Below are 16,485 nucleotides of genomic sequence, written 5' to 3' on the forward strand. Positions count from 1 at the left end.
TTCAATCTCTCGGTCCCAGCTTTGATGCACCTGTACTGACCTCACCTTCTGGATGATAACGAGGTGAACAGGCAGTGGCTCAGGTGGTTGTAGTCCTTGATCTTTTTGACCTTCCTGTGACATCGAGTGCTGTAGCTGTCCTGGAGGGCAGGTAGCTTGCCCCCGGTAATGCGTTGAACAGACCACACCACCCTCTGGAGAGCCCTGTGGTTGCAGGCGGTGCAGTTGCTGTACCAGGCAGTGATACAGCAAAACAGAATGTTTTCAATTGTGCATCTGTAAAAGTTTGAGGGTTTTAGGTGCCTTCTCCACCACACTGTGTGTGTGGGTGGACCATTTCAGTTTGTCAGTGATGTGTACGGCGAGGAACTTGAAGCTTTCCACCTTTTCCACTGCAGTCCCGTCTGTGGATGGGGGGGTGATCTCTCTGCTGTTTCCTGAAGTCCACGATCAGCGCTTTAGTTTTGTTGACCTTGGGCGAGGTTATTTACCTGGCACCACACTCCCAGGGCCCTCACCACCTCCCTGTAGGCTGTCTCATCATTGTTGGTAATCAGGCCCGCTACTGTTGTCATCTGCAAACTTGATGATTGAGTTGGAGGCGTGCGTGGCCACGCATTCATAGGTGAACAGTGAGTACAAGAGGGCAGGCATCCTTGTGGGGTCCCAGTGTTGAGGATCAGCAAAGTGGAGGTGTTGTTTCCTACCTTCACCACCTGGGGGGCAGCCCGTCAGGAAGTCCAGGACCCAGTTGCACAGGGCGGGGTTCAGACCCAGGGCCTCGAGCTTAATGATGAGCTTGGAGGGTACTATGGTGTTGAATGCTGAGCTACAGTCAATGATCAACATTCTTACATAGGTATTCCTCTTGTCCAGATGAGATAGGGCAGTGTGCAGTGCGATGGCATCGTCTGTGAATCTATTGGGTGATAAGGAAATTGAAGTAGGTCATAGGTGATATGATCCTTGACTAGTCTTTCAAAGCACTTCATGATGACAGAAGTGAGTGCTGCGGGGCGATCGCAATTAGTTCTTTCTTGGGTACAGGAACAATGGTGGACATCTTGAAGCATGTGGGGAAAACAGACTGGCATAGGGAGAGATTGAATATGTCTGTTAACACTCCAGCCAGCTGGTCTGCGCATGCTCTGAGGACGCGGCTAGGGATGCCGTCTGGACCAGTAGCCCTGCGAAGGTTAACAAATTTAAATGTCTTTCTCACGTCGGCCATGGAGAAGGAGAGCCCACAGTCCATGGTAGCGGGCCATGTCGGTGGCTTCAGAGCAAAGCGCTATCAAATATATTTATAAAGCCCTTTTTACATCATCAGATGTCATAAAGTGCTGATACAGAAACCCAGCCTAAAACCCCAAACAGCAAGCAATGCAGAAGCACAGCAGCTAGGAAAAACTCCCTAGAAAGGCAGGAACCTAGGAAGAAACCTAGAGAGGAACCAGGCTCTGAGGGGTGGCCAGTCATCTTCTGACTGGGCCGGGTGGAGATAAGAGTACATAGCCATTAAGGCCAGATCGTTTTGAACATTTTGAAGAACTTTCATAGATGACCAGCAGGGTCAAATAATAATCACACTGGTTAAAGAGGGCACAACAGGTCAACACCTTAGGAACAAGTCTGTTGGCTTTTCATAGCCGAGCATATAAACCTGGCATCCCATAACGCACCACTTTATTTTGTGAGTTTTACATAAAATAATTGAGGCATGCTTAATTATGAGCCACCTTTATTTGTTGGTGTCTGATTGAGAATTGACACATGTAACATTTGAAATACCTCCCAAATTAAATGTTTAACTGTTAGAGTTTGTTTTTTGTAAAATTATAAGAAATGATTTCATTCTCGTTTTCTTATTTAAATGTGGAACATGAACCGCATCATTCAAGTCACCAGTGCCTCCCGAACAGGGGAGAATGACTGCTCTCTCTCATTGAAGCCACAAAGTTCAAGGCTGATCGCAGTACTGCAGGCATTATTTGCAGAAAACAGGATCCCCCATTATAGAGAAGGGAAAAATGGCAATCTTTTTGTAAAAAATAAATACAAATTTAAGACAATAATGGTACCTATTATTACCAATAATAACTATTACAACAGATGTATGTCCTTGAACTGATGATTTTAACGTCGTAGCCAATAGCCTGCAGTACCCGGTTGGCCTTCAACTTGACATACTCAATGAGAGGGGGAGGCACTGAGCTAGCCTGCAATGACACTTCCTGGACTAGGTCAGCAAGCTTAACGTGTAAATATTTGTATGAACATAACAAGATTCAACAACCGAGACATAAACTAACAAGTTCCACAGACATGTGACTAACAGAAATGGAATTATATGTCCCTGAACAAAGGGGGGGGTAAAAAATAAAAAGTCTGTATCTGGTGTGGCTGCATCAAGTACTGCAGTGCATCTCTTCCTCACGGACTGCACCAGATTTGCCCGTTCTTGCTGTGAGATGCTACCCCACTCTTCCACCAAGGCACCTGCAAGTTCCCGGACATTTCTGGGGGGGGGGAATAGCCCTAGCCCTCGCCCTCCGATCCAACAGGTCCCCGACGTGTTCAATGGGATTGAGATACGATCTTTTCGCTGGCCATGTCAGAACACTGACATTCCTGTCTTGCAGGAAATCACGCACAGAACAGGAGTATGGCTGGTGGCATTGTCATGCTGGAGGGTCATGTCAGGATGAACCTGCAGGAAGGGTACCACAATGAGGGAGGATGTCTTACCTGTAACGCACAGTGTTGAGATTACCTGCAATGAGAACAAGCTCAGTCCGATGACGCTGTGAAACACCGCCCCAGACCATGACGGACCCTGCAGCATGCCTAAGGCACATTCGCGCAGATGAGCAGGGACCCTGGGCATCTTTCTTTTGAAAGGCCTCTTTAGTGTCCTACGTTTTCATAAATGTGACATTAATTGCCTACAGTCTGTAAGCTGTTAGTGTCTTAACCACATTCCACAGGTGCATGTTCATTAATTGTTTATGGTTCATTGAACAAGCATGGGAAACAGTGTTTTACAATGAAGATATGTGAAGTTAATTTGGATTTTTATGAATTATTGAATTACCCCGTTGAAAGACGGGGTCCTGAAAAGGGGCTTTTTTTTGCTGAGTTTACCATCTTCCAGTTCTGGAGTACTAGCCGTCTAGCTAAAAGAGTTGTATAAGCAACAGTGTCGACTGAATTCTTGTCAGGGGAGGTACCTATGTGCAGTACTCCAAAAACATCTGTAAGGGGAGACAGATCTATAATAGTGCAATTTACACACACACACACATATATATTGTGAACATTTAAATATGAATTCCCAGAAACCAAACAGTTTATGACAGCCACAAAACATATGAAACAGTGTGGCTGGTTTCCGTTTTACATCAAACCCTAGTAGGATCAAAATCAAAGAATATTTTTCAGAGTTTGGCCCCAGACCAGAGGATACGGTGAACGAACTTGAATTGAATGGAGGCTGTGTCTAGCGCTAAAAGAGGAAGAATGCACCCTGTGCAGCACAGTTTCGGAGGTGTCATCCCCAAGTTCCTCCCCCAAATCCTTTTCCCATCCAGTCTTTAAAAGGCAACACAGAAGGGTTCTGTAAGTCATTAATGATTTCATAGACATCTGAAATTGCTCCCTTGGGAAGTTTGTTTTGCTCAAAGATGCTCTCTATAGCTGTACTCGCAGGGCTATTGGGACATCTTTGCCTAGGGGAGCACAACACAGAGGAAAGTGCAGCAGGTTTACATGATTCAGATTCTATCTGGACCCAGAGTGGTCCAGTAGGATTAGTCCGCAGCCAGTACAAAAGGGCTCTGAGATTTGCAGCCCAATAGTATGTCTGAAAATTTGGTAGCGCTAAACCCTCCAATGCCCTAGACTTCTATACATGTTTTCTACCAATCTGTACCTTGCCATTCCAAATAAATGCATGAATGTTTGATCCGGTGAATTTAAAAAAAGACATTGAAATAAATATAAAAATGTAGGCAACACATTCATTTTAATCACATTAACCCTTCCAATAAGAGAAAGACTTCCAAAAAGTAAGATTGTTTCAAACTGTCTGCTAGAGCAACAATACTGTCCATAATTTTTTTTGAATATTTCCTTGTCACTAAATCCCAAGTAGGTGAATTGATCCCGGACATTCCTAAATTGAAAGCTTGTAAAAGAGCACTTTAAAGCAGCCTGATTTACAGGAAAAAGCTCACTCTTGCCTAGGTTCAGCTTGTACCCTGAGCTTGCTCCAAACTGTTTATGAATAGATAAGGCATGTGGTAATGAGGTATCTGGGTTGGAGACGAACAAAAGGAGATCGTCAGCATATAGACCTTCTGCTCTAAACACACCCTGAGTATACCTTGAACAGCCTCAGAGCACAGTGCGACGACGAGGGGCTTGATTGACAAAGCAAACAAGGGGGAGAGTAGACAACCCTGTCTGGATCCGCGGGGAAAGGGAAAATAGTCAGAGGACAAGTTAGTCCATACCAAAGCCATTGGAGAAATAAAGAATGTTTATCCACACAATGAATTTAGGACCAAAGCCAAATCTATAAAGTGTGGCTGTTAGGTAGTCCCACTCAAAGATGGTCAAAAGCTTTTTCTGCATCGTGCAAGACAACCACCGCTGTGTCCCCAATGCTGGGGAGGACAGTATATTCATAAGGTGTCTAAATATTGAAAAACTAATGCCTAATTCTCATAAAGCCAGTTTGGTCAGAATTTATTACTTGGTGCAGTGAGCCATCCATACAGATGGCTTAGAGCTTGGCTAGGATTTTGTAGTCACAGATTAAAAACAAGATCCACATTCCAGGGGATCCTTGTTTTTCTTTAATAGTAATGAAATTGAAGCCTGTTAAAGACTAAGCAGTAGCTTTGATGTATTAAGGCACTCTGCAAATAATCGAGACAGGAATGGGCAAAGCAGACAGGAAAACGTCCTGTAAAATTAGTTTGGAAAACCGTCCGGACCCGGTGATTTACCAATTTTCATTGCAATCTCCTCAGGTGTAAATTCTTCTTCTAAATCGTTGAAGGCATATTCAGACCATCGAAGAACAAAATCAGAAAAGGGTCTTGAGGTGTATAGCGCAGAGTAAAATTGTTTGAATTGGTCATTGATCTCTATGTACAACTGTGGTAGCACCAGACAGGGTCCTTGTTTGTGGGATTAAAACGTGAAGCCTCAGATTTACGGATCCGATGTGCAAGGAGTTTACTGGCCTTGTCGCCTTGCTCATACACTGTATCGAGCTCGTAAGAGTAATTGTTAAACTTGTCTGGTAGAGAGCTCATCAAATTAAGATTTGAGTAACTGCCGTTCTTTATATAGATCAGAGGAAGGATCCGTAGCATACTTCTCATCCAATGTAGCTATGGCTTCGCTCAGGTCTCGAAGCCAATGAGAGCAAGCTTTGTTTTTGTTGGCTGTATAAGAAATTATTTGGCTACGAAAGTATGCTTTGAGGGACTCCCATATTGAAGAGCAGGTCACACCTGGGGTTGAATTAATTTCTAGGAATAAACTCCTTATCTGAGAATAAAATGGAGTTAAGACGCCATTGATAACACATAGTTTGCTAGGGAAACTCTAGCTCAAGCACTAATGATCAGAAATAACAAAACTCTCATAAGTACACCTCTGAAGGTTAGGCAGAAGTTTTTTGTCCAAAAATAAGTAATCAATGCGGGAGTGTTTGATGAACATGAGAAAAAAATGAATACTGTCTGTCTGTAGGAAACGCCAGGCCTCACACATAGCATATTTCTGCAGAAAAGATTGAATAAGTAGGGCACATTTAGATGGGCCTGTAGTTCTTCGTGGGGACCAGGGATATTGTACAGTTGAAATCCCCCCTAACATCAACGAATGGAAATTTACATTGGGTATAGTAAATAAAAAAGGTAGAAATTAAACTTGTATCATCACAATTGGGAGCATAAACACTAGCCAAAACAAGAGGGGTAGAAAATAGTTTTCCAGTTACTATGTCGTATCGTCCCTTAGGATCAGGATAACCTCAGAAGCTACAAAGGGAGTAGATTTATCAACCAATATGGAAGCATCTCTTGATTTACTATGAAAGTTAGAGTAGAACAGTTGACCAACCCAGTCCCTGCGAATCCTAAAGTGCTCGTTCACCTGTCCTCAAGTGAGTCTTTTGTAGAAATGCAACATTTGCATTCAAACCCTTTGTGTCAGCATCCTCTTATGTTTCACAGGGTTGTTAGCCCCTTTGATGTTCCATGAAATGTACCTGATGGTATAATTTTGGCCACCCTGAGCACTCCCATTATACAACCCTGTCATTAGAGCACAGAGTGGGAAAAAAATGAATACCCAAAAGCCCCAGGATAACTGGTCTCAGAGTAATAATGTATGGGGTAAGATACTTGGGAAAAAGTACCGAAAAAGAAACTAATAAGAAGAGTGACGACATTAGAACTGAACAATTCAATCTCCTTCCTCCCCCCACCCCAGACAATACCTCCCCAAAAGGAGGTACAAGCCTATATAGAACATGGTTTCTTAGCACAGTATGTCTGTGAGAGTGTGGTGTTAAACCCAAACCCACAATCCCGCCCTTTAAAAGTAGCGTTCTGTGTTACTGAATCAAGCAGCAAAAAATAGAAAAAATTAAGTGAATCCCATGTGCAGACATGAAATTAGGAAAGCACCAGTTGTCCATGTATAAAATTATATTCCTAGTCTTAACAGGTATTTAGAGAGAAAATATATAAAATGTATCAAGGCTCTCAGCCAAAAACCTCTCATTTGAAGTAAGCAAATCAAAGTAAAACAACCCAAAAAAGTTTGACAACGTACAGTCAAGACCACAAAATTACGTCTGTGCAATGTTGAACGTTTTCTGAGTATAAATTATGTTAAACTTTCAACATTGATGTATAGACTCCCCAAAAACTTGTAGCCTCTGAACATTTACTGTTTACTGGTTCAAGAAAATCTGATGGGGTAAACAAATAACCCCAAAAATGTTGAGGTCAATAAGACAATATGGAAACACGTATTACGTAAACCCTTAATAAAATAAAATTAAAATGCTTTTAAAGGCAAGCACACTGGATGACCAAAACATTCAAATCACATAAAATAAGCCTGAGAGTGGGTTCGCCAACACAAACTATACAGGAATAGTACAATTACAACTAAACATAGTTATACCACAGGAGGGTTACATACTATCCACAGTTAGCCAGCAACAGTGTCTGATCTATGAGCAAGTTCAAGACTTCTTGTGTGGCATTGGATGTGAGCCATGGCCACCTCCGGAGAATCAAAGGTGTAGTCTTTTCCATCATCAGAAAGCAATAGATGGGCTGGGAATAGCAGTTCGTACTTCACATCTGGATGGTCCAGTAGTAATCATTTAGCCTGCCCGAAAGCTACGCGCTGCCTGGACACAGTGGGGTGTAGTACTGGTAGATGGAGTCTCCAACGAACCGCACTCGAAGAATGATGTCATGGCGCCGCTCAGTCCCGGGGCTTTGGGTGCAGTCACTGGTGGGCACGATCCATCAAGGGCTTCTCATCTATGGCGAGAACATCCTTCAGCAGCCCGGAGATGAAATCCGCGGCGCAAGGTATTTCCGCATACTCTGGGACCGATACCAGTCTCAGAGGGATTTTCTCCCCGCAATAACCTAAGTTAACCACAGTTCGCCTGTACCATTTTCAGATCTGCAGTCAGGCGTTTCACGTCAGCCTCCAGGCAGGTAGTCAGGTCAGAGACACTGGTAGTGGAAGTCTCCAGTGCTGCAATCGGCATGGTGCGCAACTCTGTTGTTTTGAGTAATGTGATAGCTTGCCGCCGTCTCATTTCGTAGGATAGTTAAATCTGCTTTTAAAGTATGAGAAACCTCTTGTATTCGGGCCTCACTCGTAGCAACTACCTTCATTTTCATTTCAACTATCTCCAACCGTAGTAGCCTGATGGCCTCGAATGTTCATTTCAGTGCCACCAGGCAAACCCGCATCCCCAGGCGAAGTGCTAGTCTCTGGGTCCTCAGACTCAGGAGAGGGCGCTGATAAAAATGTGTATTCCGGGTTTCGGCCTTATGTCCAGGATCCAGTTGCAGTGGGAGGTGTTTAGTCCCAGGGTCCTTAGCTTAGTGATGAGCTTTGAGGGCACTATGGTGTTGAACGCTGAGCTGTAGTCAATGAACAGCATTCTCACATAGGTGTTCCTTTTGTCCAGTTGGGAAAGGGTGTTGTGCAATTGCATCATCTGTGGATCTGTTGGGGTGGTATGTGAATTGGAGTGGGTCTAGGGTTTCCGGGATGATGCGAGTCATGACCAGCCTTTAAAAGCACTTCATGGATACAGACGTGAGTGCTACGGGGTGGTAGTCATTTAGGCAGGTTACCTTTGCTTTCTTGGGCATAGGGACTATGGTGGTCTGCTTGAAACATGTAGGTATTACAGACTTGGTCAGGTAAAGGTTGAAAATGTCAGTGAAGACACTTGCCTGATTATCCACGTATGCTCGGAGTACACGTCCTAGTAATCCGTCTGGCCAGGCGGTCCTGTTTAAAAGATCTTGCTCAAATCAGCTACAGAGAGCGTGATCACACAGTCCTCCGAAACAGCTGTTGCTCTCATGCATGCTTCCGCGTTTCTTGTCTCGAAACGAGAATGATAGGCATTTAGCTAGCCTTGTAGGCTCATGTCACTGGGCAGCTCGCAGCTGGGTTTCCCTTTGTAGTCCATAATAGTTTGCAAACCCTGCCACATGCGACGAGCGTCAGAGCTGGTGCAACATTTTCAAAGATTTTACTGAGCTACAGTTCATACAAGTCAGTCAGTCAATTGAAAAAATAAATCCTAATCCATAGATTTCACAACTGGGAATACAGATATGCATCTGTCACAGTACCTTAAATGTAAAAAAAAGTTGGGGCACGGATCAGAAAATTGGTCCGTGACCACCATTTGCCATATCTCCTTAGCATAAAGCTGATCAGGCTGTTGATTGTGGCCTGTGGAATTTTGTCCCACTCCACTTCAATGGCTGTGCAAAGTTGCTAGTTATTGGCGAGAACTGGAACCAACTGTCATACACGTCGAACCAGAGCATCCCAAACATGCTAAATAAGTGACACGTCTGGTGAGTATGCAGGCCATGGAAGAACTGGGACATTTTCAGCTTCCAGGAATTGTGTGCAGATCCTTGCAACATGAGGCTGTGGATTATTATGATGAAACATGAGGTGATGGTGGTTGATGAATGGTATGACAACGGGCCTCAGGATCTCTTCACGGTATCTCTGTGCATTCAAATTGCCATTGGTAAAATGCAATTGTGTTCATTGGCCTTAGCTTACCCTGCCCATACCATAACCATGTCACCGTGGGGCACTCAGCAAACCGCTGGCCCACACAATGCCATACACGTAGTCTGCAGTTCTGGGGCTGGTGGGATGTACTGCCAAATTCTCTAAAATGACGGAGGTGGCTTATGAGAAATGAATAGTCAATTCTCTGGCAACAGCTCTGGTGGACATTCCTGCAGTTTAGCATGTCAATTGCACGCTCCCTCAAAACTTGAGATACCTGTGGCAGTGTTGGGTGACAAAACTGCACATTTTAGAGTGGACTTTTATTGTCCCCAGCACATTACAATGTGTAATGATCATGCCGTTTAATCAGCTTCTTGATATGCCACATCTGTCAGGTGAATGGACTATCGCAGCAAAGGAGAAATGCCTACTAACAGGGATGTAAACAAATTTGTGCACAAAATTAGAGAAATAGGCTTTGTGCAAAATAGAACATTTCTGTGATATTTTATTTTAGCTCATGAAACATGGGGCAAACACTTCACATGTTGCGTTTATATTTTTGTTCAGTGTAGTTAACCAATTAGCAACCCAGACTATCTGTATTGACCCCTTTTCACTAACTCTTTAGACTCATCACACACGCTGCTGCTACTGCTTATGATGTATCCTGTTGCCTAGTCACTTTACCCCTATGTGCGTATCTACCTCAATTACCTCGTACCCCTGCACATAGCAAAGTTATCGTTACTATTATTTTTCCATGTTTCTCTACATTGTTGGGAATGGCCCGAAAGTAAGCAATTCACAGTTAGTCTACACTAACTGTTTATGAAGCATAACAAATTAAAAAATATTTTATTTGAGGTGGGGAGTGAGGACCCGGGGAGTATGGAATTGAGATTCTCCCTGTCTACAGAAATCTCCCACCTTAACCGACTTCCTGGGTTTCAAATGCACTATTGAGTCTTCACATAGGAATGAATCATGTCATGTGATCAATGGCTTTATCCATTCATATACACTGAGTGCACAAACATAAAGAACAGATGTTAATGCGAGTGTAGCGAAATGCTTGTGCTTCTAGTTCCGACAATGCAGTAATAACCAACAAGTAATCTAACTAACAATTTCAAAACTACTGTCTTATACACAGTGTAAGGGGATAAAGAATATGTACATAAAGATATATGAATGAGTGATGGTACAGAGCAGCATAGGCAAGATACAGTAGATGGTATCGAGTACAGTGTAAACAAAGTGGCATAGTTAAAGTGGCTAGTGATACATGTATTACATAAGGATGCAGTAGATGATATAGAGTACAGTATATACGTATGCATATGAGATGAATAATGTAGTGTATGTAACATTATATTAGGTAGCATTGTTTAAAGTGGCTAGTGATATATTTTACATCATTTCCCATCAATTCCCATTATTAAAGTGGCTGGAGTTGAGTCAGTGTCAGTGTGTTGGCAGCAGCCACTCAATGTTAGTGGTGGCTGTTTAACAGTCTGATGGCCTTGAGATAGAAGCTGTTTTTCAGTCTCTCGGTCCCAGCTTTGATGCACCTGTACTGACCTCGCCTTCTGGATGATAGCGGGGGGAACAGGCAGTGGCTCGGGTGTTTGTTGTCCTTGATGATCTTTATGGCCTTCCTGTAACATCGGGTGGTGTAGGTGTCCTGGAGGGCAGGTAGTTTGCCCCCGGTGATGCGTTGTGCAGACCTCACTACCCTCTGGAGAGCCTTACGGTTGTGGGCGGAGCAGTTGCCGTACCAGGCGGTGATGCAGCCCGCCAGGATGCTCTCGATTGTGCATCTGTAGAAGTTTGTGAGTGCTTTTGGTGACAAGCCGAATTTCTTCAGCCTCCTGAGGTTGAAGAGGCGCTGCTGCGCCTTCTTCACGATGCTGTCTGTGTGAGTGGACCAATTCAGTTTGTCTGTGATGTGTATGCCGAGGAACTTAAAACTTGCTACCCTCTCCACTACTGTTCCATCGATGTGGATAGGGGGGTGTTCCCTCTGCTGTTTCCTGAAGTCCACAATCATCTTCTTAGTTTTGTTGACGTTGAGTGAGAGGTTATTTTCCTGACACCACACTCCGAGGGCCCTCACCTCCTCCCTGTAGGCCGTCTCGTCGTTGATGGTAATCAAGCCTACCACTGTTGTGTCGTCCGCAAACTTGATGATTGAGTTGGAGGCGTGCGTGGCCACGCAGTCGTGGGTGAACAGGGAGTACAGGAGAGGGCTCAGAACGCACCCTTGTGGGGCCCCAGTGTTGAGGATCAGCGGGGTGGAGATGTTGTTGCCTACCCTCACCACCTGGGGGCGGCCCGTCAGGAAGTCCAGTACCCAGTTGCACAGGGCGGGGTCGAGACCCAGGGTCTCGAGCTTGATGACGAGCTTGGAGGGTACTATGGTGTTGAATGCCGAGCTGTAGTCGATGAACAGCATTCTCACATAGGTATTCCTCTTGTCCAGATGGGTTAGGGCAGTGTGCAGTGTGGTTGAGATTGCATCGTCTGTGGACCTATTTGGGCGGTAAGCAAATTGGAGTGGGTCTAGGGTGTCAGGTAGGGTGGAGGTGATATGGTCCTTGACTAGTCTCTCAAAGCACTTCATGATGACGGAAGTGAGTGCTACGGGGCGGTAGTCGTTTAGCTCAGTTACCTTAGCTTTCTTGGGAACAGGAACAATGGTGGCCCTCTTGAAGCATGTGGGAACAGCAGACTGGTGTAGGGATTGATTGAATATGTCCGTAAACACACCGGCCAGCTGGTCTGCGCATGCTCTAAGGGCGCGGCTGGGGATGCCGTCTGGGCCTGCAGCCTTGCGAGGGTTAACACGTTTAAATGTCTTACCCACCTCGGCTGCAGTGAAGGAGAGTCCGCATGTTTTCGTTGTTTCTTATAAGAAGCAGAGACTAGAAAATAACTGTGGAATAATATTAAACCTTGTAATGCATATATTGCTAATCTGTAGTCCAGGGCCCTATAAATGTAGGGGGAGGTGTCTTACAGCCCTTCCTTCTATTAATACAACATAAGCATAATCAATTATTATAATACATCAATCATTTGGTGCAGCCCCTATCATGACCCCCATCAACAGCCTTATTATAAAATGGATGCAATAGTTTTTCACCCCTACAATGACAAAGCAAAAACAGGTTTTTAGAAATGTTGACTAAATTATCAAAAATACACAGAAATAACTTATTTTCATAAGTATTCAGACCCTTTGCTATGAGACTCGAAATTGAGCTCAGGTGTATCCTGTTTCCATTGATTATCCTTGAGATGTTTCTACAACTTGATTGGAGTCCACCTGGGGTAAATTCAACTGATTGGACATTTTTTTTTTTTTTTTAAAAGGCACACAACTGTCTATATAAGGTCCCACAGTTGACAGTGTATGTCAGAGCAAACACCAAGCCATGAGGTCAAAGAAATTGTCCGTAGAGCTCCGAGACAGGATTTTTTTGATGCTCAGATCTTGGGAAGGTAACCGTAACATTGAAAGGTCCAAAAGAACACAGTGGCCTCCATCATTCTTAAACGGAAGAAGTTTGGAACCACCAAGACTCTTCCTAGAGCAGGCCGCCCAGCCAAACTGAGAAAGTTGAGTAAGAAGGGCCTTGGTCGGGGCCTCCCGGGTGGCGCAGTGGTTAAGCTGTGCCACCAGAGACTCTGGGTTCGCGCCCAGGCTCTGTCGTAACCGGCCGCGACCGGGAGGTCAGTGGGGCGACGCACAATTGGCCTTGTCCGGGTTAGGGAGGGGTTGGCCGGTAGGGATATTCTTGTCTCATCGCGCACCAGCGACTCCTGTGGCGGGCCGGGCACAGTGCACGCTAACCAAGGTTGCCAGGTGCATGGTGTTTCCTCCGACACATTGGTGCGGCTGGCTTCCGGGTTGGATGCGCTCTGTGTTAAGAAGCAGTGCGGCTTGGTTGGGTTGTGTATCTGAGGACGCATGACTTTCATCCTTCGTCTCTCCCGAGCCCGTACGGGAGTTGTAGCGATGAAACAAGATAGTAGCTACTAAACAATTGGATACCACGAAATTGGGGAGAAAACGGGGTAAAAAACAAAAAACAAACAAAAAAGGACCTTGGTCAGGGAGGTGACGGTCACTCTGACAGAGCTCCGGAGTTCCTCTGAGATGGGAGAACCTTCTAGAAGGACCACCATCTCTGCAGCACTCCACCAATAAGGCCTTTATGGTAGAGTGGCCAGACAGAAGCCACTCAGTAAAAGGCACAACAGCCTGCTTGGAGTTTGCCAAAAGGCACCTAAAGTACTCTCAGACCACGTGGTCTGAGAGTACTTTAGGTGCACCATCCCTACGGTGAATCATGGTGGCGGCAGCATCATGCGTGGGATGTTTTTCAGCGGCAGGGACTGGGAGACTAACGAAGCAAAGTACAGAGTTCTTGATGAAAACATGCTACAGAGCGCTCAGGACCTCAGACTGGGGCGAAGGTTAACCTTCCAACAGGACAATGACCCTAAGCACACAGCCAAGACAACGGCCAATGGACAAGTCGCTGAGAATTGGCCGGAGCCCGAACCTGATCAAACCTCCATGTGGAGACCTGAAAACAGCTGTGCAGCGACGCTCCCCATCCAACCTGACAGAGCTTGAGAGGCTCTGCAGAGAAGAATGGGGGAAACTCGCCAAATACAGGTGTGCCAAAATTGTAGCATCATACCCAAGAAGACTCACTGCTGTAATTGCTGCCAAAATGTGCTACAAATGTGCTACAGTACTGGAATAAGGGTCTGAATATTGTTTAAAATGTGATTGTTTCTTATATACATTGGCAAACATTTCTAAAACCGTGTTTTTTCTTCGTCATGGGGTATTGTGTGTAGATTGATGAAGAAAAAAAACAATTGAATCCATTTCAGAATAAGGCTGTAACGTAACAAAATGTGGAAAAAGTCAAAAGGAGTCTGAATACTTTCCGAATGCACTGTATGTGGCACACTATTATATTTAGACTTGGGAAAATAAAGATCTGCAACAGACAGCGCATCTCAGTATCAGAACTTAAAATACAGCCAGACTGGCCTGCTACTGCACCTTTCTAGACCGTATAAAAACTGTAGAGTAGACCCACAACTGATCCAAATGGAATAAAATACAAATATCACAACGGTTTTGCGCCGTTATTCAAATTACATTGTCACTTCAGTTTACAGCCTAGAGTATAATTATGTACTCCCTTGAAAACAACATAATTATTGATTGCATTGCGGTGTTGTAGGCTAGTCTAGGTAAGATAATTGTATCATCCCTATTGCATGTCTCATGTCTTCACTGTGCTTTCATGCTCAATGATGCACCTGGCCTCTGCTTATATTGAACATTGGTGCAGCTTTGAATGATTTTGTTACTGTCACTATGAATGGTGGCTAGATAGAGGGCCGGGTAGACTATTATTGACCTGTGGTATAGTTTGCGCATGGAAAAGTGTAAGGCATAAGGGAAGTACCAAAACACCTTGATACAGGTTGTTATCAATGAAAAATCACAAGTTGCAGGGTGTTTAATTTGCCTACTGGGGGACAAGGAGACTTCATGCTTTTTATGATCAACTAATCATGTAATTTCAGATACAGAAGCCTCAAGATCGCTCAATATTGGTCACCATAAATTGGATTTCAGTAACTTTACCTGACAAGCATGAGTGGTTTAGGTTAATTCCCCATTCTTTGTGGGCTCTTGCATATCAAGCAGCAGAAGGGCGTATTTGCCGATGTACTATTAGCTGTTAATGCTTACTTTGCAAGCTACCAGTAGAAATGTTGTTCAGTTCGGGTAAACATAGTGGTAAGTAGACCCAATGTACCTTTTCCTCCAAACAACCTAGTGAAGTTAGCTAAAATTATCCCCTTTTTCAAAATGTTTCTTTAAGTGTGTTTAAGCACGATTTCTGCTGACAGACAAGTTACATTGACTGATGGGCCACATCAAATGAGCTAGCTAATAACAGATCACGTCAATATGGCTTGTTAACAAACTGTCAGGTGATAAACTAGATGGTTATATTTTCTTGGTTTGACGACAGTAGTCCGAGTGACAACTTTACCAGGACGAGGACTTGCCGATGTCAACCTCTTTCCAAAAGCCTAATCTACTAGCTAGCTAACATGCCAAATGGATAAGCTGAAAATACATGATCAAATGATGTTTACTGATTATGAGAAGCATGCAATTACTTGCTGCATAACTGATGTGGCCAAACGGGGAATAATCGGAAATGTGTAGTTCTATGCTCTTCAAGAGGTGATGATATTTAATAAAACAAAGCACACTGAAAAAAAATATTAAAAACGCAACATGTTAAGTGTTAGTCCTATGTTTCATGAGCTGAAACATAACATTTCTGGGATCTTAATTCTCTCAAATGTTGTTCACAAATTTTGTTTACATCACTGTTAGTCAGCATTTACAGTTTGCCAAGATAATCCATCCACTTTACAGGTGTGGCATATCAATAAGCTGATTAAACAGCATGCTCAAACAGGTGCATCTTGTGCTGGGGGCAATAAAAAGGCCACAAAAATGTGAAGCTTTGTCACACAACACAATGCCACAGATGTCTCAAGTTGAGTAATTGGCATGCTGACTGCAGGAATGTTCACCAGAGCTGTAGCCAGAAATTAATGTTAGTTTCTCTACCATAAGCCACCTCCAGTCATTTTAGAGAATTTGGCAGTACGTCCAACTGGGCCTCACAACCGCAGACCATGTGTAACCACGCCAGCCAGGACCTCCACATCCAGCTTCTTCACATGCAAGATTGTCTGAAACCAGCCACCCGGACAGCTGATGAAACTGTGGGTATGCAAAAACAAATCATTTCAGCCCAAACTGTCAAAAAGCCTATCATGGGAAGCTCATCTGCGTGCGCTTCATCCTCACTGAGTTCTTGACCTGACTGCAGTTCGGCATCGTAACTGACTTCAGTGGGCAACTGCTCACCTTCGATGGCGTCGTGTGGGAGAGCTGTTTGCTAATGTCAACATTGTGAACAGAGAGCCCCGAAGTGGTGGGGTTATGGTATGGGCAGGCATAAGCTATTGACAATGAACACGATTGCATTTTATTGAAGGCGATACCGTGACGAGATCCTGAAGCCCATTTAT

This window comes from Oncorhynchus tshawytscha, linkage group LG24 (genome assembly GCF_018296145.1).
Source record: "Oncorhynchus tshawytscha isolate Ot180627B linkage group LG24, Otsh_v2.0, whole genome shotgun sequence".
NCBI lineage: Eukaryota > Metazoa > Chordata > Actinopteri > Salmoniformes > Salmonidae > Oncorhynchus > Oncorhynchus tshawytscha.